The sequence below is a fragment of the Hemicordylus capensis genome, chromosome 16 (genome assembly GCF_027244095.1).
Source record: "Hemicordylus capensis ecotype Gifberg chromosome 16, rHemCap1.1.pri, whole genome shotgun sequence".
In the NCBI taxonomy this organism is placed as follows: Eukaryota; Metazoa; Chordata; class Lepidosauria; order Squamata; family Cordylidae; genus Hemicordylus; species Hemicordylus capensis.
The window spans coordinates 3,064,132-3,090,663 of NC_069672.1; the positions used below are offsets into that span (position 1 = coordinate 3,064,132).

The 26,532-nt window shown below is 45.9% G+C and overlaps 1 long non-coding RNA gene across 4 annotated transcripts in view; it reads left to right on the forward strand.

Annotated features, from left to right (window-relative positions):
- The window catches only part of LOC128338451 (uncharacterized), a 155,258-nt gene that overhangs the window by 65,741 nt on the left and 62,985 nt on the right, over positions 1-26,532 (forward strand). The window lies entirely within an intron of this gene.

Sequence of the window (26,532 nt, forward strand, 5' to 3'; positions counted from 1 at the left end):
GGAAGAGCTGAAGGTTCCCAGTTCCCTCTCTGACTTCTTCAAGACAGGGCTGAGAGAGATTCCTGCCTGCAACCTTGGAGAAGCTGCTGCCAGTCTGTGAAGACAATCCTGAGCTAGATGGACCAACAGTCTGGCTTGATAGAAGGCAGCTTCCTCTGTTCCTATGGAATCAATATTCTTATTTGAGGGACAGGCCTTTAATTTCACGGTAGAGCATTTGTATGTTTGCAGTCTTTCCGAAGTGGGGCTGCGAAAGACTCCTGCCTGAAACCTTGGAGAGCTGCTGCCAGTCAGAGTAGACAATGCTGATCTAAATGGACCAATGCTCTGACTCAGCAAAAGGCAGCTGCCTCCACCCAGTGGCCTAAGTGACCTGAAGGCACCGGGAATCCAGGCGAGGTTCGAGCCCCACGCCATTTGCCACAGAACCATTCCGAGCGACAGCAGAGAGCCGTCGTTTTTAACAAATCCCTTTGTGTGCATAATTTGCTTCCACGAGAAGCAAGGTATATTGCTGATGAGCAGAAAATGCATCTGCTCCGCTCTGAAAATGGAGCCTTCAGACTCCCAGCCTCCGCCATTGTTCCATCCGGCGTTGCAGTGACAGCAGAGCAGAGAGTAATGCAAGAGGCTCTCTCCGCATTGAAGTCCGATGTTACTAAAGAATTTATCAAAGTGACAAGATTACAAAAGCAAAGCAGCGACGGCTCGACTGAGCCCTTGCCACTCACCAGAAAATAAATGGAGGCACTGGATCGGTTTGGGTTATTCTTCAATTCCCAGCATGTTGATAAAACTGGGGAGGGAGGAAGAGCAGGAAAGAGATCCAACTCGCCCAACTCCGGTTCCATTAAAAACTTTCCTTGCTATGAATACTCAATGTAGCAAGTGATAAGTGGATTTGCATTAGGGGCGAAGGAACATGTTCACGCAGAACGTCGCCGTGGCCCCCGACTTCCTGATTCCATCCCTCTATTAATTCCACTCGGCGCCGTTCTGCACTTTACACAGCTGTGAAGTACCAGCTCCTCGTGTCTCAGCACTTTGTGACAACCAGTTTATTAATTCATTTCAGTTTCCCTCCTTCTTAAGTGCCCATTCTAAGCATGGTCTGCCCGAGTTCTGGGATGATGCACTCCACGAGGTTAGGGACAGAGGAACAGAGGCAGCTGCCATCTACTGAGTCAGACCATTGGTCGGTCTAGCTCCGTATTGTCCACACAGACTGGCAGCGGCTTCTCCAAGGTTGCAGGCAGGAGTCTCTCTCAGCCCTGTCTTGGAGATGCCGCTAGGGAGGGAACTTTGAACCTTCTGCTCTTCCCAGATCAGCTCCATCCCCTGAGGGGAATATCTTACACTGCTCACACTTCTGGTCTCCCATTCATAGGAAAGCAGGGTGGACCCTGCTTAGCTAAGGGGGCAAGTCCTGCTTGCTACCACAAGACCAGAGGCACTTTTTCAAAGTGGCGATGCTCTTTATTGAGCAGGGCAAGAGCAACTGGCCCTATCCATCCCCAGCACAACATCCCTCCAGTGGCTGTTGCTGGTGCCAATCTTATTTCCCCCCCGCCCATTTTTTCCTTTTGTAAGATTGTGAGCCCTTTGAGGACAGAGAGCCATATTTATTTGTTTGTTTGTTTGTTTATATGTAAAATGCTTTGAGAACTTTTGTTGAAAAGCGGTATATAAATATTTGTCGTATCCGTATAACATCTGGGGGGACTTGGAGAGACTCCTGCCTGAAACCTTGGAGAGTTGCTGCCAGTTAGTGTAGACGAGACTGAACTAGATGGACCAAGAGTCTGACTCAGCATAAGGCAGCTTCCTATGTTCCTATTGTGTTGTTTCTTCGGATGTGTGGCAAGAAGTGGAATGCAGGATAGAAGAAACAAAGGGAACAATTACAGAATGGAATGTGGGCTGGTATCCTCTCTTTCAAAGCATATAATTCATATGCCTTGTTTTTAGGGGCAGGATTCTACCCTAGCTATTTCTGACCCCACATTTGAAAGGCAGGGGATATTTGGCAGGACTCTCAAATAAAGTAGAAGAAGATAATGCATTGCTGAAGGAAACGTGCAAATACTTTTTGCAAGGTCTACAGGGTCAGAGATTTCATCAGCTTGTTCATCACTGCATTATAGGGGGGGAATTCAAATGATAAATTGTTCCTTTCACACTTCAAAGCATGAGTACAACTTTTTTTCCTGTAAGCTTAGCCTTTTGTAAAATAGGTTTAAAAAGCAAACATTCCCCTTAGATCAGTTAGGAAGTAATGAATCCCAAAGAAAATCTTGTTCTCTCCTTCCTCATCTAAACGATGCTTCTCCCAGGGGGTGGAAAATTACTGAAAATTATAAGTCGGGAACAAAAAAAGAGAGTCTTAAATCCAACCTTTATGGACATTTATAAGCACATCAAATGTGATTCATTTCTGATGCAAATCCTTCTCCAATCTTTCAGTGCCTTGAAAACTCATCCAAAAAAGTAAAAGGTTGTGTTACCAATCAGTCATTCAGCTCTCAACTAAAGACGAATGTCAGAATTGTGGTTGGTTCTGATGCTCGGTTTGGAAACCAGATTTCCTGTGGCAAGGTGGGCAAAAAAGGCATTTCTGGAGCGAGGGGCAGATTTATAAGGCTGCCTGAAATGAGTTCTTTTGCAGTAAAGTTGTCACAAGACAGACACTACTCAATACCAGGGCTTTGTGGAATTAACAAAGAGAATTATCCTTAGTGCTGACATGCAAGTCTTTTATCATTTCCCACTCTCATGCAAAACATTAGCTAATCTCCGCTGTTGGCAAACAGAGAGAGGAAACTATTCTGTCACACTGAGCTCACAAAGAAATACAGGACCCTCTTGACCTTCAAAGCATCTCCTCTTGCGACCTTCAGGGGAAGGGATACGTCCCACTCCCATCTGAGCCTTGGAGATTCTGGCCCCAATCCAAAGGACAAAAAATTGTGCGGAAGGTGCCTTATGTCCAGTGATGGTACAACCCGCAGCAGGGTCTCAGAAGTGACCCATAGGAACCATGCAGATCAAAAAGAGGGGGAGAATTGATTCTTGAGATACTGGCCTAGTTCACACAACCATTCAAATCCAGGTTCTCTGTGGGTTACCACATATTGTGTGATTATGTGAATATGAAAGAGGCCCTGGATTGGAGGAGGACAGCTGGTCTTATGGTAGCAAGCATGAATTGTCCCCTTTGCTAAGCAGGGTATGCCACGGTTTGCATTTGAATGGGAGACTATTTGTGTGAACACTGGAGCCACTCTGGGAAGAGCAGAGGGTTCCAAATTCCATCCCTGGCAGCATCTCCAAGATAGGACTGAGAGAGATTCCTGCGGTCCTGTTGCTCTCCCCCTGCTCAATAAAGAGAATCACCACTTTAGAAAGGTGCCTCTTTGCTCAGTTAACAGAGGACATAGGAGCAGAACCACTGAAAAACAGTGCCTTGTATCTCCAAATCCCTCAGGTGATCCAGAAGGATACCTCGGTTGATGGTATCGAAAGCTGCTGAGAAATCCAAAAGAACCAGCAGAGATGCACCCCCTCTATCAATTCCCTGACAAAGATCATCTGTCAGGCTGACCAAGGCCATCTCAACCCCATAGCCTGCCCTAAACCCAGTTTGAAATTGGTCCAAAAAATCATTTTCCTCCAAGACCACTTGGAGCTGGTCAGCCAGCATCCTTTCAATCATTTCACCCAACCATGGGAGGTTGGAGACTGGCCTATAATTATCCATCACCATGGGATTCAGAGTGTGAACACTGCTTCTTAAGAAGAGGTCTAACCTCCTATCTTAGAGAGAAAGCCTTCTTCTGCATGATCCCCACTGCGCATTAAGGTCATCTGAGGAGGTCCGTCTCCAACTACAACCGGTACGTCTGGTGGTGACTCAGAGGCGGGCCTTCGCTGTAGCCGCTCCTGGACTGTGGAAGGCACTCCCGGCAGAAATCCGTAATCTTAATTCTTTACTGACCTTCAGGAGAGCCCTTAAGACCTATCTCTTTTGCCTAGCCTTCCAGGGTTTTTAAATTGTTGTAAAGGGTTTTTTAATGTTGTTTTTTCAGGGTTTTTCAGGGTTCTTACATTGTTCCAATGGTTTAATTATAGTTTTATGGTGTTTAATAATCTCTGTTTTAATTGTTAACTGATATTAATGGTTCCGTTTTAATTGTAAATTAAGCCGACCCTGAGCAGTTTTGGAAGGGCAGTATAGAAATTGATTAAATAAATAAATAATAAATAAATAGCCATTGCCTCCTTCAAAAAGGTGGTATCCTGCCCTCCCTCAGTGAGGTTTTAATGATATCAACTAGGCTAGCTCCAACAACTGCCCTGCAAGATGAAATCTGCCATGTTGGGTAAGGATCCAGAGAACAGGTGGCAGGCCAAGCAGGCTGGGAGAGACTCCTGCCTGAAACCCTGAAAAGCTGCTGCCAGTCAGTGTAGACAAAACTGAGCTGGATGCACCAAGGGCCTGACTCAGTAGACAGCAGCTTCCTCTGTTCCTCTGGTGCCTCTCAAGTCCTTCTGCTTCTATGGTCTGCTTCGGAGAAGCTTCACTTGTGTGCAAAGTGAAAGCCAACATTGTTAGCAAGGCAATAAAGAGCTAATGAAGTCGACAGCAATCTCCCGTGATCAGCAGATGACCCGCACTGAACTGAGAGCCTCGGATGGCAGCAGAGTCTCTGTGACTTCGGCGGCATACAGATTGCTGCCTGCTTCATCCTCCACATCACAATTATGAGTCACTCAGTGGCAATTCCAAAAGACAAGCAGGCTCATCTGAAGAGCCTGCAACTAGCTGAGAGCCAGGACCACTGGCCCCTGGGGAATTGCCCTGCTGACTCCCGCAACGACCCTTTGGAATGTAACTTGTTGAGTGAGAACACAACAAGCAACAGCCTTTTGAAGCATGCTTCTGCATCCTCCGGGGGAATTCAGATCTCCAACCACCACAAAAAACCTTCCAGGTTAAGTGGATTGATCCCTGACCCGGCTCAGAATTGATTTCAGCTTGATGCAGCAAAGCCGACGAGAGGGTTTCGGTTGGGATGTGGATGTGCAGACTCAGCAAACCCAACCTGTGCAAAAAAAAAACCCCACCCTCAAATTTACCATTTGCAAGGATTATAATCTTGCTAGAGAAATTGATGGTGCTGCCACCTTCAGAGTTTTGTTTATATTTCCTAACCTTATGTGGCACAGCGGGGAAATGCTTGACTAACAAGCAGAAGGTTGCTGGTTCAAATCCCCGCTGGTGCTATACTGGGCAGCAGCGATATAGGAAGGTGCTGAAAAGCATCATCTCATACTGTGCAGGAGGAGGCAATGGTCAACCCCTCCTGTATTCTGCCAAAGACAACCACAGGGCTCTGTGGGCGCCAGGAGTCGAAATCTACTTGGCGGCACACTTTACCTTTTAAACTGGCTACCTCACGATAGTGGAAGCTGGACTGAGAGCCAATAGCAATAGGAACATAGGAAGCCGCCTTCTACTGAGTCAGGCCCTTGGTCCATCTAGCTCAGTATTGTCGAACCAAACTGGCAGCGGCTTCTCCAAGGTTGCAGGCAGGAGTCTCTCTCAGCCCTATCTTGGAGATGTTGCCAGGAAGGGAACTTGGAACCTTCTGCTCTTCCCAGAGTGGCCCTATCCCCTAAGGGGAATATCTTAGAGTGCTCACATGTAGTCAGCCATACAAATGCAAATCAGGGTGAACAATCCTTAGCAAAGGGGACAATTCATGTTTGTTCCCACAAGACCAGCTCTCCTCCCATTTATCTCTCCTTCTGACAAAATCAATCAGTTGTTATTAGCCCCGATAGCTCAATGGAACCTGCATGTATAGGAGTAAACGACCTTTGAATACCAGATGCTGGAGTCAAATAACATATGGAAGCCATCATCTTTATTTCCTGCTTCATAAGCACCAAGCGGCTATCTATCCAGCTCCTGCTGCAAACATGGTGCAGGTTTATAGACCTGCACAAAATCCGATTGGTAAAATAGGAAATGGGCCAATTTTACACCGACTGGATTGGTTTGGAGGCAGTCCGAATGTAAAAGTGCACAGTCCAATTCAGTTCAGACTTCTCCAATCTCCTTCCAAAAAAAAAAAAAAAAAAAAAAATCAGAGCTTTCTGGAGCTCCAAATTGCTGTGAGAGTCTTCTCTGTCTTCCACCCCCACCTCACCCTCCACAATCATAGCTAAAGGGGGAAATCCATCTTCTGCCCTTTATCTACCCACCTGTCTCCCTTCCTATGCATTCATTCCCATTTAGAAAGTTTTTAAAATAGAGAATAGTTTGTTATGGGGGCGGCTAACAAATAAAAATGATGATGATGATGATGATGATGATGATGATGATGATGATATTTACACACAGTCTACCAGATGTTATTGACTGGATTTGGTACTTTAATCATCGGGCCCTTTCCAAGGGTCTAGGATAACTAAAGAAGAATTAAAGATAGCGTCGGTCAGAATATTTGTGCTGTCCCGAGTCACGTGGCCTTCTGTAGTTGATGTGTTGTAATTTTATCGATGCCCAAGGTGTCGAGATGGTGTTCAAGTTCTTTTGGGACTGCACCAAGGGCACCAACAACTTTTGGCACCACTATAGTTTTCTTTTTCCGGAGCCACTCAATTTCAATCTGAAGGTCCTTGTATTTTGTTGTTTTCTCCAATTGTTTTCCATTATTGTTGTTGTTGTTGTTAGCGCCTTTTGACTCACAAGTGGCTGATTTTCGTGTTTCTCCTGTGTTTTTCTGATGTTATATCACCCCCACCCCGGTGTAATTTTCTCGTATTAGGTTACTCTTCTTCCGGGTTCCCAATGAGTATCCTGGTTACTCTGAAAAAAAATGTTTCAAGCTTGGTCTGATCCCAGTCCCAATTCCAACATTCACAAGGGTCCAAAGGACCCCCAGCTGACATTTGTAGGATCAGATTAGATTGACAACCCAAACCTGACATTTGCATTTCTGCACAGACCTGCTGGTTCCTACAGACCATAGGTTTGATCAAAAGGGCAGTGCCTATGTTCCCAAGGGATCATCTGCTGACCCACAGCTTGAAAATGCCACCTCTTTGAAGAATCAATGTAAGCCCCATCCCTTCCCCCCGTCCGGCTTCTGGCCAGCTCCTTCTCCAGGATAAAAGCAGCATAACAGTATTTATGAATGAATGCATGTAGGAAATATATATATATATATTTAAAAAAACCTTAGCATTTCCCCTCATTTTATTCACTTTGAAAAATAACTACCCTGTCTGCTGTTCTGAAGAATTGCCTGTTCTTGTCTTCCACTCAATCCGTGTTTATCGCATTTCAGCAAAGAAAATTATAATTTATATTTATAAGGATATATTTTTCAAATGTGGTAATAATACTTGGATTTATTCAAGTATTATCTTGGCAGCTAATGCTTCTTTGGGGGTGTTTAATGCCTTGAATGCTTTTCACTGAAAAAGAGACCAGGTTATCTAGCCTCTTCAAGCTTTTATCTTTACACAAACCACACACACACACACACACACACACACACACACACACACACACACACACAATTTCATGTGGAGCCATTGCTCTGTGTTAGAGTATTCAGAATGTTCAATCCCTGGCAGGATCTCCAGGAAGGACTGGGACGGACTCCTTCCTGAAACCCTAGTGAAGTCCTAGAGAGCCATCGTGGTGTAGTGGTTAGAGTACTGGACTAGGACTGGGGAGACCCAAGTTCAAATCCCTATTCAGCCATAAAACTAGCTGGGTGACTCTGGGCCAGTCACGTCTCTCTCAGCCTAACCTACTTCACAGGGTTGTTGTGAAAGAGAAACTCAAGTATGTAGTACACTGCTCTGGGCTCCTTGGAGGAAGAGCGGGATATAAATGTAATAATAATAATAATAATAATAACAACAACAACAACAACCTTGAATAATAATAATATTGACCTTGAAGAGGTCAATATGAATAATAAGAGGTCAATATGAATAATAATAATATTGACCTTGAAGAGCACCTCAACACCAGAGGGGCCACAGAAATCACCATCAGCCAATTACAAAAAGCAGCTTTACTGGGAACAGCCTATATTCTGCGACGCTATCTATAACAACAGCAACAATATTGACAATAAAATTCTGGCATCCCAGGTCCTTGGGAAGGACTCGATGTCTGGATAAAACAAACCAGTCAATAAAACCTGTCTGACAGTGTAAAATAATAATAATAATAATATAAGACCAGGAAAATCATGACCATCTATCATGCTCTGCACCCCCACAGTGATGTCAATAGGCTATACGTCCCTCGCAGCTCAGGTGGAAGAGGAATGCTGCAAGTCCATCAAACAGTAGAGGAGGAGAAAAGAGGCCTTGAGGAATATATAAAGGACAGTGAAGAAGATGCATTTCAAATGGTCAATAACACGAAACTATTCCACACCAATGAAAGAAAGCAGGCCTACAAGAAAGAACAAGTCAAGAACCGAGCAGAAAAATGGAGAAATAAGCCCCTGCATGGTCAATATTTGCACAATATAAGTGGAAAATCAGACATCACCAAGACCTGGCAATGGCTTAAGAATGGCAACTTGAAGAAAGAAACAGAGGGTTTAATACTGGCTGCACAAGAACAAGCACTAAGAACAAATGCAATAAGAGCAAAAGTAGAAAAGTCAACAACAAACAGCAAGTGCCGCCTTTGTAAAGAAGCAGATGAAACCGTGGACCACCTAATCAGCGGTTGTAAAAAGATCGCACAAACTGACTACAAACAAAGGCATGACAAGGTAGCAGGGATGATACACTGGAACATCTGCAAAAAATACAAGCTACCTGTAGCCAAAAATTGGTGGGACCATCAAATTGAAAAAGTTGAAGAAAATGAAGATGCAAAAATATTATGGGACTTCCGACTACAAACAGACAAACTTCTGCCACACAATACACCAGATATAACTGTAGTGGAGAAGAAAGAAAAACAAGTGAAAATAATCGACATAGCAATACCAGGGGATAGCAGAATAGAAGAAAAAGAAATAGAAAAAATCACCAAATACAAATATCTACAAATTGAAATGGAAAGGCTGTGGCAGAAGAAGACCAAAATAACCCCAGTGGTCATTGGCGCCCTGGGTGCAGTTCCAAAAGACCTTGAAGAGCACCTCAACACCAGAGGGGCCACAGAAATCACCATCAGCCAGCTACAAAAAGCAGCTTTACTGGGAACAGCCTATATTCTGCGACAATATCTATAACAATTGACAATAAAATTCAGCCATCCCAGGTCCTTGGGAAGGACTCGATGTCTGGATAAAACAAACCAGTCAATAAGACCTGTCTGACTGTGTAAACAAGAAATAATAATAATAATAGTGAGCCTCTGCCAGTCAGAGTTGACAATTTTGGCCATGATGGCCAAGGGTCCGACTTGGTATAATGAAGCTTCCTTTCTTCCTACTAAAGCTCTCCTGTGTCAGGAATCGGTCCATAGCTCAGTGTAGAGCAACTGCTTTGCAAGCAGGAGGACCCAATTTCAATCCCTGGCAGCATCTTCAGGTAGGGCTGGGAGAGACTCTTGCCTGGAACCGTGGTGAGCTGCTGCCAGTCAGTGTAGACAGTACTGAACTAGATGGACCAGGAGTCTGACTTGGAGAGTCCCTGCAAGTCAATGTAGGCAATACTGGCCTAGATGGACCAAGGGTTAGGGAGGTGCAAATTGATTCGACTGAAATAATTTCAAATTGAAATCAAATCAATTGAAATCAAATTGAAATCAATTCAAATTGAATTCAAATTGATTCGACTGAAATCTGGGTAATTCAAGTGATTCCAATTCAAATTGAATCACTCCTTAAAGGGGCAATTCGTTTTGAGTTTGAATTGCATTTTTTAAATTTGATTTGAATTCGATTTGAGAGCCATTTGGCACCTTTTTTAACAACAACAACAACAACAATTTATATACCACTTTTCAACAAAAGGGTCCAAAGCGGTTTACATAGAGAAATAATAAATAAATAAACCATCCAGGCCCCCTGGTTGGTTAAAAAAAAAGGCACCAAAACAGGGTCAAATAAATTCCAATTCGATTCAAATTGTAATTGAATTTTTGGACCAGAGACAAATTTGATTCCAATTTGGGGGGAAATTTCAGAATTAGATTCAAATTCAAAATAAATAAATAAAAATTTCATTTTGTGCACATCTCTAACAAGGGTCTGACTTAGTATAAAGAATTTTTCCTAGGCACCCTTGGGATGGGTCAATAGCTTAGTGGTAGAACATCTGCTTGGCGGGCAGAAAGTCCAAGGTTCAGTCCCTAGCAGCATCTTCAGGTAGGCTTGGCCTGAAAAATTCTGCCTAAAATCTTTGAGAGCTGCTGCCAGTCAGAGTAGACCATAGACCATACTGTCCTAGATGGACCAAGGGTCTGATTCAGTATAAGGCAGCTTCCCATGTTCCCATGACCCATCATCCTCAAGGGCAGGGTGCCTCTGAGTACCAGTTGCAGGGGAGTAATGGCAGGAGAGAGGGCACACCCTCAACTCCTGTCCGTGGCTTCCGGCGGCATCTGGTGGGCCACTGTGCAAAACAGGATGCTGGGCGAGATGGGCCTTGGGCCTGATCCAGCAGGGCTGTTCTTATGTTCTTACGTTCTTATGTTCACATTATAATGTAAACCAGGGGTTCCCGCCCTGGGGCACTACAAATATTACTGAGCTCAAACTCCCATCATTCCCAGCCACAATAGTTTGTGGGAACAATCTATTGGTTCCACAGTTTAGGAAGCCCTGCTGTAAAACAAACACTGGAACTCAGGGCAAAGGTGCTGTGCAGACTTGGATGGCAAGCATCCCAAGCCAATGAAGTCCCTTGGATTTACAAAGCACTGGTTGTCTTTCAGTCATGTGGGGGAGACTCACAGGGTCTAAATTGCATTGTGGGTAAACTAGGGACAAACCAAAACACGCCCCCCACCCCGGAAGGCGGTGAACAGGGGTGAATTTTCATTCATTTTTCCAGTAGCCACAATGGCAGTTGCGCTATTTGATGGTTGTATCCCAGCAAGTGACAACTTTCTTCCCCTTCCTCTGCATGGTCCCTCCAACTCTACACACATCCCACCTAGATCCTGCATTTTTAAGTGAAACAGGATGGGAGTGCAACATTAATGGGAGACAAACTGCTCTTGTGGTAGCAAGCATGAACTGACACCCTTTGCTAAGCAGGGTCCACCCTGGTTTGCATTTGAATGGGAGACCACATTTGAGCACTGTAAGATATTCCTCTTAGGGGATGGGGCCGCCCTGGGATGAGCAGAAGGTTCCAAGTTCCCTCCCTGGCAGCATCTCCAAGATAGGGTTGAGAGAGACTCCTGCCTGCAACCTTGGAGAAGCCGCTGCCAGTCTGTGTAGACAATACTGAGTTAGATGGACCAAGGGTCTGACTCAGTATAATGCAGCTTCCTACGTTTCTAGGAGCAATGGTAGAAACAAAACTTGGCAGTGTGAATATATCTGTCAAAAAGTGGGGCAAAAACACCCAAACAGAAAAGAACTTTTGTGATTTGCTTGATGGGTGCCGAGGGGCCCAGATGCGTTGCGAGTAATTAAAGTTCTGTCAGATCATCAGATAAGAAACCTTTAAGATGTTATTTGGGGAGATCAGTGGATTCTGCGGCAGCATTTTCCTGTGGAATGCTGGACTGAGATGTTGACTTAACAGGTCCAAAGGAGAAATCATATTTGCTGCAAAGGCTCAGGGAAGCAACTGTTCATCATTTTTCGTTAACATTTTCAGCAGTGAAATCTGTGCACACTAAGTATAAATGATCATGCTTTTTGCTCAAAACGTTCCAGCCATTTTTTTTTCATGCTGGCAGATAGCCCCACGTTCCAGTTGCTAGAGGGAAAAAATACCTGGGGGGGAATCAGAAAAGAAAAACCCAGATAATTGAAAGGGGGCATCGTTCAGTGGCAAACCACTCATTTTCCATGCAGAAGGTCTCAGGTTCACTTCCTGGCCTTCCCCAGGATTTCTTTAGAATACTTACACTGATTTTCAACTTTGACCACTGCTTATGGTTTATCCTCCGAGGTCATAGGAACATAGGAAGCCAACATATACTGAGTCAGACCCTTGGTCTATCTAGCTCAGAATTGTCTTCACAGACTGGCAGCGGCTTCTCCAAGACTGCAGGCAGGAATCTCTCTCAGCCCTATCTTAGAGATGCTGCCAGGGAGGGAACTTGGAACCTTCTGCTCATCCCAAGGCGGCCCCGTCCCCTAAGAGGAATATCTTACAGTGCTCAAATATGGTCTCCCATTCAAATGCAAACCAGGGTGAACCCTGCTTAGCAAAGGGTGTCAGTTCATGCTTGCTACCACAAGACCAGCTCTCTTCTCTCCGTGTCTTTGGGGTTCTATGAAATAGCCGGCCCGACACCAGGCCCCATGTTACAAGAAAATTAGCCAGTTTTTTAAAAAGGTTTTGGCCATCAAGTTGAATGGCAAGCTGATATAATCCTATACTGAATTATATGATCATAGGAACATAGGAAGCTGCTTTATACTGAGTCAGACCCTTGGTCCATCCTGGTATTGATAGAGAGGCCAAATTTCTAGGTGTGTTAAATGACTGTGCCTTAGAACAGTTAGTCGCAGAACCAACCAGAGAGTTGGCGACCTTGGACTTAATCCTGAGTGGTGCCCAGGACCTGGTGTGAGTTGCCAGGGTTGTAGAACCATTGGGGAACAGTGTCCATAGTGTGATCCAAGTCAGCTTATATGTGAGCGGAGCATTGCCAAGGAAGTCCATGAGGAGTGCAGCTAGGGGAGAGGGGGCCCCTTTTCGTCCCTCTCCCCAGCAGCCTCTCAGAGTGAGGGAGATAATGAAGAAAATAGGGAGGGGTGGAGCTGGGGGGCCCTCAGGAGCTGGGGGCCCCAGGTTCTTTGAACCCATTCACTCAGTTATAGCTACACTGCTGAAGTCCATCACAGATACTTCAGAAGAGGAAGCTTCTCAAAAATGAAGGGACTGGTAAAACGGAAGCTGAAAGGGAAAGTGAGGAGGGTCGAATCCCTCCAGAAAGCATGGAACATATTTAAAACTACAATAGTAGAAGCTCAGTTGGAATGTATACCAAGAAGGAGGAAAGGTACCACCAAGTTCAGGAGGACACCAGAATTGCTATCAAGTCGAGTCAGGGAAGCCACAAAAAGGGAAGGTTTCCTTCAGAAAATGGAAGTGCTGCCCAAATGAAGAGAACAGGAAGGAACATAAACTCTGACAAAAGAAATAGGCAGTAAGGGATGAAAAACAGAGAGTTTGAGGAGCATATAGAAGAAAGTATCAAGGGGAATAACAAAAACCCCTTTACATATATCAGAAGCAGAAAACGTGCCAGGGAGGATCCGGAGATTGCAGAGAAGCTGGATGAGTTCTTTGCATCTGTCTTCGCGGCGGAGGATACTGACCATATACCCACTCCAGGATTGAGCTTCTCAGGCTTGGAGGCTGAAGAACTGGGCCGATTTGAGGTGACCAGAGAGGGAGGCTGGTCACACACTCATGCAGAACTGGGCTAAAGGAGCCCAGCCTGGTTTTGCACGCACATGTGAACCACCAGGATCGGGCTGATCCCGACGGCAACACGGAGGCAAACCCGCCAAACTCGCCACTCTTTAAAATGAGTGTCCCCTTAACCTTGTTTTTCTGATCGTCTGGCAGCTGCAGCTGTCAGACTGAAGGGAGCCTGGGGAGGGGGTCTCCATGATGTCCTGCACACTCGTGTGGCGTATCATGGTATTTCTGGGGGCCAGGGTGACACATCCCTGTCCCCTCCCCCTCCCGCTGTTGGGGTACATGGGGAATCATTTGGGCACGAGGGGAGCACGCCTAGCAACAGTACATTGGCCGTCTGCAGGGAAGGTAGGTTTCGCCCACCTTCCCCACAGCCTGCTCTGGAGTCCTTCTCATTGCTTGTGAGAAGAGGTTCGGGATCTCCTAAACTGTTTTGGAAAACTAGATGCTGCCATGTACTGAACCTGGGACCTTCTGCATGCCAAGCAGATTATTTATTTATTTATTTGTTTGTTTGTTTGTTTGTTTGTTTGTTTATTTATTTATTATTAAACATTTTATACCACCCTTCCAAAAGGCTCAAAGCAGTTCACATTAAAACACCATTAAAATCGATTAACAATTCAAACAGAAAATGATAAAACTGCACAAAATAATAATTAACAATTCAAACATCCTAAAACACCAATTAAATAGCCAAAACAATTTAAAAACAAGTTTTAAAAAGCTGAGAAAGCTTGGTTGAAGAGATGTGTTTTCAGAAGTTTCTTAAAAATTGCCAGATTTTTTTTGGAAAATTTTAAAATTGTCAGATTCTCTGACACTGATCTATATCCCTATCCCCGTCATGTCTGAGCATAGCTCCACTCAGGGCAAGACACACGCCTGGAGCAAAACAACTTCCTTCCACTCCCCCCACACACCCCGCTCGACACCCGGCGCTGAACATGGCATCATTTCCCCGCAAGGAGATAAACTGTTTGAAAACAACGATATGAAAGAGAAATCTGGCTTTTATTAAAATGACTCCATCATTTTGAATGGATGCCTTGGAGTACTCGTTTGCAATTCATTCGTATAGACATAAAATTATCATCCTGAGGAAGCCTGTTAATAATACTGACATTTCTCCCATCAGTCAACTTAATTCACAATATAACACTTCCCCACAATCCAATTATGCCTGCCTGATGACTGACATTCTGCTCAACATTATTGTTCATGTGGAACAAGGATCAGAAGAAGGCGCAGCTTGGAGTAATTGATGGCCAAAGAGGCAAACCACTGGGCTTCAAATGCCAAGGCTGGGGGTGCAAGGACAACATACAAACAGAAGGCCAGCTCTGCCTTAGGAGTGGCTTCCAAGAGAGATCTTCCAAGGAAACTTGAGGCAACTTGGAAGCATAAGAGGGCCTCCTCTGCGAGATGGTTGGTAACCCGGCCCAGGGCAGCCCTTCCGTGAGTCGAGGTGCAGTGGCCAGCTCAAGCAGGTTATTGGAGCACCAGTGATACAGCAAGGTCCCCTTCTGCCCCTTGCTTTAAAAGGGGGTGCAGAAGAAGGGGAGGAGAACTGGGCAAGAATTGTCCACTTTGCTAAACAGGGTGTGAGGGGACTTCAGGTGTGGGGGCGGAGGGAAGAATGAATCGGAGCATAGCTCTGAGTCAGGCCTGACCTATACGTGCCTTACCAGCGCTGAAGGGTCCGCCAGAATGGGGCATCGGTGTTGGCATCATGGCCGATGCCTTGGGGTGGTTCAAGCAGCAAGTAGGCGAGATCTTCCCTGAGGATGGCATGGCTTTGTGAGAGCGCAGACGGATCTCACGAGATCTCGACCCAAAGTCCTGGGACTTGGCTAAGATCTCACAAGAGTTGTCCCGGTTAAGAACCTGAGAACAGCCCTGCTGGATCAGGCCCAAGGCCCATCTAGTCCGGCATCCTGTTTCACACAGTGGCCCACCAGATGCCGCTGGAAGCCTACAGGCAGGAGTTGAGGATATGCCCTCTTTCCTGCTGCTGTTGCTCCCCTGCAACCAATATTTAGAACCATCTTGCATCTGAGGATGGAGGTGGCCTATAGCCATCAGACTAGTAGCCGTTGATAGACCTCTCTGCCATGAAGTGATCCAAACCCCTCTTCAAGCCATCCAAACTGGTAGCCAACACCACATCTTGTGGCAGAGAATTCCACCAGTTGATTGTGCATTGTGTGAAAAAGTACTTCCGTTTGTTGGTCCGTTTGTGGTTTGTTGGGCAGACATACTGCAGTTTATTCTGCTGGGTTATCTCTGCCTCCTTCTTTGCTGCCAACTAACGCCACCCCCCTTCCCGTCCCCAAAAGAACTTTTTGTGGAAAAACTGGGAGCAATTCTGGCTCTGTTCTAGCTGCAGGTATTTTGAGAGAAGGTAGGAGCATTTTGACAGGATGGTCAACATTTCCGAGGGATAGTTGCATTCCCAGCTCTGTTTTGAAGGAGGCATCCGGGGTCTGTCTATGTGATTGCAATATCTAGCATCATGGTATCATTGCAGACACCCCTCCCGCTCAATTTCTATGCCTCCCCAGTGCAGAAGCTGGGAAGGGGCTTTTTACAGCCTAGACCCGGCAAGCTGGACATGTGTCACAAATACCTAACCATCCTGTAAACATATCGTTCTGACATACCCCAAGAGGCGTTAAAAGTGGATTTGCCAAGCCCAAGCAGATGGAAATCAAACTGGCGTGAGCGCTCAACTTTCGCTTGCAAGTAAATCATGTTAAACAGCTTCACGGGAAGGTTACAGATGTTAGCCTGTCTGCAAACATTAGAACAGACAGAGAACGCTTCCCTAGAAAGAAAGAAAAAGAACTCCAAAAAACGACAAGGAAGTTAGTACTTCTTTCGAACATGTTGGTGCTCAGCCACCTGGCGGGCACTGAGGATAAAGTGCATAGGATCACAGAATGTTAAGAGTGGGAAGGGGCTAGGGAAGTCTTCTAGTCCACCACCTCCCCATGCTCATTGCTACCGCATCCACCCTGTGTCTGAAAATCTCCAGGGAAGGAGAGCCCACCCCATCATGAGGCAGACAGTCCCACTGTCACACACCTCTTAGAGCTAGGAACTTCTTTCTAACCTCTAGCATAAATCTGCTTCCTTGACATTTCAGCCCACTCATTCGAGTCCTGCCCTCCGTAGGAGCAGAGAACAGCTGTCAGGAAGACGACAGTCTGCTCCAAATAGTCTCTGGAGCAACATGACTATTAGGCTCCTAATCCCAACGCTCCTGTGTCACTGCTTGTAGCTATCCGAGGTCCTGACCCCTTTCCCCGAGGAGCTGTCCAGGGTCTGCATCCCTCCTCGATCGCTGCCTTGGCAGAGACCCAAACTCGGCCTCGAACAGAATAACTCTCTTGTGGCTTCATTATGGAAACTGGTTACATAAGGAGATTGGTTGGAGGCAACACCTTTAAATGGAACATGAAAAGCCATCAAGAGAAATGTGTTGGTGTTTGCTCTCTCTCTCTTTAAAAAGCCTCTTTTCCACCCCTGCCCAAACACGACACGCGGCACCTTGTGATTTTATATGCCACAAAAGCAATTGCATGGGCCATAGACTTTGTTAGCTGACATTGTGTCAATGTCAGGATGAACACATTAATGCATGTTTCTGGCACTAGTGCTGCTCACTCGGAAATTACAGGAGAAGCTCACTGGGATGGAACGCCTCATTTGTGGGGTGGGGGGGATGTCAGGAGCGCTACGCAGAGAAGCACAACCTGGGTTTGGAGGAGAGTGGACTTTGGGGCATAGGCCCCTCAGTGTTCTAAAACAAAGAGAGAGGAGGAGGAATCAACGCATGAGGGCCGAACTGTTGTCTGTTAACATAGCCCACGGGTGCACAACACAAATGCGCTAGTGGGGGCAAACTAACTGTGACTTGGTGTGTGGGGGCTGAGGTCAATTCTTAGGGCATAAGGATATGTGACCTGGCTTGAAATCAGGCCAGTTTGCACTCGAACCGGCTCAGCTCAAAGGCTTGCCCTTGAGCCTAAAAGCAAGGGGCCCAGTCCGAGGGCAAGTCAACCCAAGCCCCCACCCTGTGAGCCAGCTCAATGGTATATTTGTAAAGGGGGCGTCCAGCAAGGATTCTCCTTTGCGAGTAAACTTTTAAAAGGTTGTTGTACACCGCCTGGAGCCTCTGGATGGGGTGGTTTATAAATGTAATAAATAAATAAATAAATAATAAAGGGCTGCAGTGGAGGGAGGGGGGAGGGAAAATATCAAGCGCATGCGCAGAGAGGCCCAAAATGGCCTGCAGCTGACCTGGGCTGTCATTTGGGAGGGTGGAAGGAGGCCCCACTCCTGCCTCTGCCAACATCTCTCAATCAAGCCCGAGCCACCCAGGGTGACTTGAATCCGATCCGGAATCAACCCAAACTGGGCAATCTGGTTCCGTGTCCATTAGGGCATTGGTTCTTAAGGATGTACTTAATATGTAATTCATTCATATGTCATTAATATGGAAATAATTAACTGATTGCATATTTAAGATATGTAATTAATATGTAATTAAATACTTTAAATCTCAAAATGAAATTAATTTAAATGGGTGGGCAGCAGGAGTGGTGGCAAAGGGGATCTATCCCTCAGGCATGTTTATGCTGGCTTGCGGGGGATTCTAGCCGCTGCTACCCACCTCTGCGGCTGCCGCCACCCATGTCCCAGGCTTGATGGAAACTGTCGCCACCACCTACCCCTGTCACTTTCCTTCCCCTTCCGCGCACCCCGGCTCCCGAGTTCAGAAACCTTCTGATTCTGTCAGGGCCAGGAGCCTGCTGGGAATGGGGGTAAGATGGAAGCCGTATCTTGTGCAGTTCTTACATAACCTAATATACACTAGGAATGAGAAGATTACCCTGCTAACTGGGCAAAGAGGCACCTTTTAACATGATGATTTTCTTTATTGAGCAGGGGGAGAGTAACTGGCCCTATCCGTCCCCAACACAGTATCTCCAGTGACTTTCGCTGGTGTCTACCTCATGTTTCTTTTTAGACTGTGAGCCCTTTAGGGACAGGGAGCCATCTTATTTGTTTGTCATTTCTCTGTGTAAACCACCCTGAGCCATTTTTGGAAGGGCAGTATAGAAATCGAATTAATAACAGTTATTATTAATAATAATAATAGGTCGTAAGCTGCTAATAATTGACGCTAGATCGTAAGACCAGGAAAATCATGACCATCAATCATGCTCTGCAGCCCTGCAGTGATGTAGATAGGCTATACCTCCCTTGCAGTTCAGGTGGAAGAGGAATGCTGCAAGTCCATCAAACAGTAAAGGAGGAGAAAAGAGGCCTTGAGGAATATATAAAGGACAGTGAAGAAGATGCACTTCAAATGGTCAACAACGAGAAACTATTCAACACCAATGAAAGAAAGCAGGCCTACAAGAAAGAACAAGTCAAGAACCGAGCAGAAAAATGGAGAAATAAGCCACTGCATGGTCAATATTTGCACAATATAAGTGGAAAATCAGACATCACCAAGACCTGGCAATGGCTTAAGAATGGCAACTTGAAGAAAGAAGGTTTAATACTGGCTGCACAAGAACAGGCACTAAGAACAAATGCAATAAGAACAAAAGTAGAAAAGTCAACAACAAACAGCAAGTGCCGCCTTTGTAAAGAAGCAGATGAAACAGTGGACCACCTAATCAGCTGTTGTAAAAAGATCACACAGACTGACTACAAACAAAGGCATGACAAGGTAGCAGGGATGATACACTGGAACATCTGCAAAAAAATACAAGCTACCTGTAGCCAAAAATTGGTGGGACCATCAAATTGAAAAAGTTGAAGAAAATGAAGATGTAAAAATACGACTACAAACAGACAAACATCTGCCACACAATACACCAGATATAACTGTAGTTGAGAAGAAAGAAAAACAAGTGAAAATAATCGACATAGCAATACCAGGGGATAGCAGAACAGAAGAAAAAGAAATAGAAAAAAATCACCAAATACATAGATCTACAAATTGAAATTGAAAGGCTGTGGCAGAAGAAGACCAAAATAATCCCAGTGGTAATTGGCGCCCTGGGCGTTCCAAAAGACCTTGAAGAGCACCTCAACACGTTAAGGTCATCTGGGGAGGTCCGTCTCCAGTTACCACCGGTTCGTCTGGTGGCGACTCAGAGGCGGGCCTTCTCTGTGGCTGCTCCTGGACTGTGGAATGCACTCCCGGCAGAAATTTGTAATATTAATTCTTTGCTGTCCTTCAAGAGAGCCCTTAAAACCTATCTGTTTGGCCTGGCCTTTCAGGGTTTTTAATTTAGTTTTAACTGTTTTAATCTTAACCTGGTTTTGGGGGTTTTAATTGTTTTGATAGTTTAATTGTTTTTTAAGATGTTTTTAAATTTGGTGTTTATAATTTTGGTGTTTAAATTTGGTGTTTCGCTTTTCAGCAAAAGTTCTCAAAGCAGTTTACATAGAAAAATAATAAGAAAGATGGTTCCCTGTCTCAGAAGGGCTTGCAAAATAATAATTGCTAGCTGGGTCAGGCACCTTTAGTTATCCCCCACCCACCCACCCACCTCCCACCGCTGCTGTTTTCTTTCCCTGCCCACCACCACCGTCATTTGCTTCCCCGCCCACCTGCTGCCGTCACTGCTGTTTTCTTCCCCTGTCTGGCCCCCCCCCACCTGCCATCGCCATTTTCTTCCCCCCGCCATCTTTCCTGCCTCGCTCACAAGGCTGTTTGCTGCCGCTGCCACTTTCCTGCCCCCTGCTGGCAGCTCTCTAGCGAACTCTCGCGAGAGTTGCCGCAAACGGGATTAGTGACAGGTACGCCTTAGAGAAATATACATATAGATAATAATAAGGTAGACAGAAGCAGCAGTCAATGGATGCTGTCCTTAGGTTGAATAGGGCCAGCTGCTCTCCCCCTGCTAAATATAAGAGAATTATATCTTCAAAAGGTGTCCCTTTAGTCAGTCAACAGGGGAATGATGTTACAGAAACCGATAATTACCTAGTATGGAATATGAGTTTGCTTATCTCACTACACTTCAAAGCAATACATTTTGAACATTTGTTCTCCTAAAGGTTTAGTGTTCAGGACAAAGAAGAGATGAGGTTTTACCCCAATCTAATATAATGCAACCAAAATTACAGGACAATTTAGAAAGCATTAAAAAAAAAATCTTTCTGAGAGTTCTCTAAAAAATACTTGTATCTGGTGACCCATTTCCAAATCGAATTGAGGTGAGTTCGCCCATCATAAATTATACACTGTGCAAATAGATGAAAAATTACAACGGATATATTGAATTATAATAAATCACCCGGATCTAAAGAATCACAAAACACCCAGGGGAAGTTTAGGCTCCTATGCTGCATAACAAATCTCTTTTTGAAACAGATGTGGCAGAGGGGGTGAGTTTCCTAAGCAGTTTGTGATATGAGATTGAAACACAGAAAGCTGCCTTGCACCAAGTCAGAGCTTTAGTCTATCTAGCTCAGTATTGTCATCACGGACAGGAAGCAGCTCTCCAAGGTTCGAGGCAGGAGTCTCTCCCAGCCCTCTCTTGGAGATGCTGCCAGGGATTGAACCTGGGACCTTTAGCATGCAAAGCAGATGCTCAGCCAGTGAGCTATGGCCCCATCTTGACTGAGGAAGATGCCTTGTACAGAGTCAGACCCATCTAGCTCAGTATTGTCATCACTGACTGGCAGCAGCTCTCCAAGATTTCAGGCAGAAGTCTTTTTCAGCCCTACCTGGAGATGCTGCCAGGAATTGAATCTGAGACCTTCTCCATGCAAAGCAGATGCTCTACCACTAAGCAACAAAGCAGGCTACCTTATACGGAGTCAGACCCTTGGTCCATCTAGCTCAGTACTGCCTACACTGACAGGTTTTCTGACAAGGGTCTTTCCCAGGCCTACGTGGAGAGGCTGCCAGGGACAGAACCTGGGACCTTCTTCATGGAAAGTATAGTTCTATGAGTGAGCTATAGCCCCATCTGCTAGGAAACTGCTGCCTACTGAGTCAGACCATTGGTCCATCTAGCTCAGCACTGACTGGCAGCAGCTCTCCAGGCTTTCAAGCAAGATTCTTTCCTAGATGCTCAACAACTGAGCGATGTTTCCATCCCCACTAGCCTGTGTGTGTGTGTGTGTGTGTGTGTGTGTGTGTGTGTGCCATTTGAAATGAAAAACCGGGGGGTGGGATCCACTGTGTACACCCCAAGGCCTTGAGTACACCAGAGGTGTATTATGATATGTTTATTGCATTTTTGCTCCACTTTCCAAACAAAAATTGCCTCCCCAAGTGACTCAAAGCCATCAAAAATGCAGCGTGGTGCTGTTAGCAGGGCACTGTACATAAATGAAAATGAGGCAGAGGCTCTGCTGACGGGCATGCACATAAAAAGGCGAGAGACATTGAAGACGAGGGAGCGGGGAGGGAAAAGGTAGGGGAGGAGGACCAGCTGGAGAAGCCCAAAGCCAGTGAATTGCAAGCTGGCCTCTGAATCTAGATAGGACCAGCCTAGAACTCCTTTCCCCGTATTCTTGCTTGGGCAGAAGTGAAGGAACTAGGGGTGTGAACGATATGGAATTGGCATGCTGTTTTGAGCTCGAAACAAAATGCAGATGATGGAGAAGAGAGCTGGTCTGGTGGTAGCAAGCATGACTTGTCCCATTAGCTAAGCAGGGTCCGCCCTGGTTTGCATATGAATGGGAGACCACATGTGAGGACTGTAAGTTTCCTTAGGGGATGGAGCTGCTCAGGGAAGAGCATCTAGGTTCCCAGTTCTCTCCCTGGCTGAGAGAGATTCCTGCCTGCAGACTTGGAGAAGCCGCTGCCAGTCTGGGTAGACCGGGGATTCTCAAAGTTGGGTCCCCAGATGTTATTGGACTTCAACTCCCATAATCCCCAACCAAAGTCCACTGGGGCTGGGAATTATGGGATTTGAAGTCCAATAACGTCTGAGGACCCAACGTTGAGAATCCCTGGTGTAGACAATACCGGGCTAGATGGACCAATGGTCTGACTCAGTATATGGCAGCTTCCAGTATATGGAAGTATACTGGAAGCTTAGTATCGGACTCAGTATATGGCAGCTTCCTATGTTCCTATGTAATGGTATTCAGCAGAGCCCTTCTGGGTGATGTAAGGGTGGTTGAACCCCAGACTGGAATCTCCAGAAGATGAACCAGCTGTTGCTTGCTGTGATACTTCTACAAGATCCTTTGCTGATAAAGCTTCTCACATTTGGTCCGACCGGGACACTGAGGGAGGAGAGCTGGTCTTGTGGTAGCAAGCATGACTTTGCTAAGCAGGGTCCACCCTGGTTGTATTTGAATGGGAGGCTACATGTGTGAGCACTGTAAGATATTCCCCTTAGGGGATGGGCTGTTCTGGGAAGAGAACCTGTCTGCTTGCATGCAAAAGGTTCCCAGTTCCCTCCCTGGCAGCATCTCCAAGATAGGGCTGAGAGAGACTCCTGCCTGCAACCTTTGAGAAGCCACTGCCAGTCTGGGTAGACAATACTGAGCTCGATAGACCAATGGTCTGACTCAGTATACGGCAGCTTCCTATGTTCCAATGAAATATTTTGTGTTGCGGCCATAGGGAACAGTGGAGAAACCCCAAACACCCCATTGTTACCCATGGGTATCTCCTGGTGACACCAAGGTTGGGCATGATGGGTCCTATCTACCACCCAACCCACAGAAGAAATTGTTATGCTAGCAAGCCAACCAAGGAGATTGGAAGCCAATCGGAAGCCAGTGCCAGAAAACCAATCAGCAAGTGAAAAACAGAATTCCAAAATGGCACTTGAAACATTTCAACCCAAACAGGGTTGTTTTGTTCCAGGCTTAAAACAGGCCCTTTATTTAGAGGGTGTTTTGTTTCGAGCTCTAAATGGCCCGTTTCCAGTTTAAATGTTTTGATGTTGAAAACCTTTTGTACATCCCAAACAAAACTCCTCCGAGTGGTGACATAGATCAGAGAGTCTCTCTCCATTGCTTCTTCAGTCCCAGGCAACTGGGAGTGGAATGTAGGAATATAGGAAGCTGCCTTCTACTGAGTCAGACCCTTGGTCCATCTAACTCAGCATTGTCTACACTGACTGGCAGCAGCTTTCCAGGGTTTCAAGCAGAAGTCTCTCTCAACCCTACCTGGAGATGGTGCCAGGGAATGGACTTGGGGTCTTCTACATGCAGGGAAGATATTCTAGATTGGGAGATGCGATTATAAGTAAACTTCTAGTAAGGACTGTGGGTTAAGGCACAATATTAGGTGCAGGCTAGATTGGATGAATTTTTCACCCATTTTATTTGTTCCTTTATGCTCATACGGCTGCAGTTTTCTTTGTACTAAGTTGAGAAATCAACAACTATGCACTATTAGCCCCTCCCCTGGGCTATTGCTGTCTACTGAGTCAGACCATTGGTCCATCTAGATCAGTATTGTCTACACTGACTGGCAGCAGCTCTCCAAGCCATAGTTCCTTCCTAAGGGCCACAACAATGCATGGAATTTCCAATTTTGGAAGGGTGGTATAGAAATCGAATTTGAAAAAAATAATTTTTTTAGAAGGCCATTGGCCATCGTACAGCACTCACAAGCAGTGAGCAAACTAGAGCTGACCCTGCTTACTAAAGGAGAGAATCCACGCGTGAAGAATGAAGATTAAGGCCCCCTTCGCACATAATGTGCAACCAGAGTTTAAGGGGACAGAGGTGGCCAAACCGACACGTCCAAATGCAGGAAACTCTTTGGAGGCCCCCCATGCAAATTGAGCATCATCTGGCTCTGCCGGGTGACCACACAACCCAGGACCGACTAAAGAGGATTTGGCAGCCCCCAAGGGCTGTGGAGGCCCTGGACTTCAGCCCCAAAGCCCAGGGGTAAGAGCGCCTCTGGCTGGATCCACCATCCCAGCTCCTCGACGAAGGCAGCGCTGGCTGATCTAGCTCAAGAACAGGGCCGCGTGGCCCCATTTGTGAGCTAAATTATGCCCCCCGCGTCTGACATCAGACATGGTGAGGGGGGGGTCCTGTGTGCCAGGTATGGCCCCTGAGGGGCAGCGTCCCGGGTTCTTTGAACCCGTACGGTCAATAGTGGCTCCGCCCCCGGTATTCAGTGCAGGTTAGACTGCGTGCATTTTCCGCCCATTTTATTTGTTCCAATCCTTTATGCTCCCATGACTGCTGTTTTCTTTGTAATAAGTTTTCAACAGCAACCACACCCTACCGTTTCGAATTGAACTCTTTAAAAGGGAAATTTCTCATTTTTCAATTTGAAAACCTGTACCTTCTGTCTGTTTCCCCTCACCCCACACTTAGAAATCTTTCCACACTACCTAACTCCGGATACAACAGAGTTTTGGAAGGCTGTTTCAGTAGACACAGCCAGAAGAAATACAAAGTCTTCTTGTTGGCCACGGGGAAGCTTAAAACCACGGGACTGGTTGGGACAGGGCCGAGACACTATGATCTCCTCTCGAGAAAACCCTTGGGGAGTTTTCCTTCTTGGGGTGGGAAAACGAGCTGGAATCCCCGCTGACCTGGCTCACAAGTGACTCTGTTACTAGCCAGCTTTATGTCACCCACCTTTCGGAATCCTGGTCCGTTTAGTTGCCACCTTCCTGACATCTGCCATCACAGGCACCCGCAGAGTTTTTCCTCGGCAATCGGGAGGTGTTTTTTGACGCAGCCGTGAGATCCGGTTCTCACTACAGCCGCCTCGGTAGCACTTAGACAGATGCAACCGGCCCTGCGCAGGTGTCTGCCCTCAAGGCCTCCCGCCTTTTAGATGGGTCACAGCACACAGAGGCGGCCATGATTGGCGTTGAGAATATGCTCTCTGGCAGCTGGCCTGGATAACACCTTCTGGCACCACGGTAGTGTTGATGCACCTAGAAGTGAGAAAGGTTGATACGGATTGGGGGGGGCGATGGATGAAGAGAGAAGCTTGCGCTGTGTCACCCGATATACACAATGTCCCACCTCAAGATGTGGGGCCAGTAACAATTGTTCCCCAAGCACAAGGAACAGGATCCATTCAGAGAGAATTCTATATACCAGTGTTCCTTATTGCAAGAACATTGTAGCCTTCTGAGGTTTTTACCCTGTTCTTGAAAGTTTTGAACTCTTTTTAAATGGTTTTCGACAGTTTTAAATCTGTTTTTTTATATTGCTTTACAGCGATTGTTTTAAATGATTGTTTGTTCGCTTTTTGTTTTTTGTTGGGCACCGCCCATGGACTTTGGATAGGGCAGTATTAAAAGGAGGAGAACTGGTCTCGTGGTAGCAAGCATGAATTGTCCCCATTGCTAAGCAGGGTCTGCCCTGGTTGCATATGAATGGGAGACTACACATGGGAGCAATGTAAGATGTTCCCCTTAGGGGATGGGGCCTCATTGGAAAGAGCAGAAGGTTCCAAGCTCCCTCCCTGGCAGCATCTCCAAGATAGAGCTGAGAAAGTCTCCTGCCTGCAACCTTGGAGAAGCCGCTGCCAGTCTGTGAAGACAATACTGAGCTAGATAGACCAATGGTCTGGCTCCGTATATGGCAGCTTCCTAGGTTCCTAGTTCAGTATTGTCTACACCAGGCCTGCTCAACTTCGACCCTCCTTCAGATGTTGGTCTACAACTCCCATAATCCCTGGCTATTGACCATTGTAGCTGGTATTTGTTTATTTGATGTATTTGTTTATTTGATGTATATACCGCCTTTCCAAAAATGGCTCAGGTTGGTTTACAGCAAAATAAAAACAATGAAAATCAATTAACAATTAAAATCAAAACTAAATCAAACAATTAAAATCGTTAACGTTTAAATCATTTATAAACATTTAAAAATTTAAGACCATAAATCTAATTAAAAGCCTGGGTGAATCAGTGTGTCTTCAGTGACTTTTTAAAAGTTGCC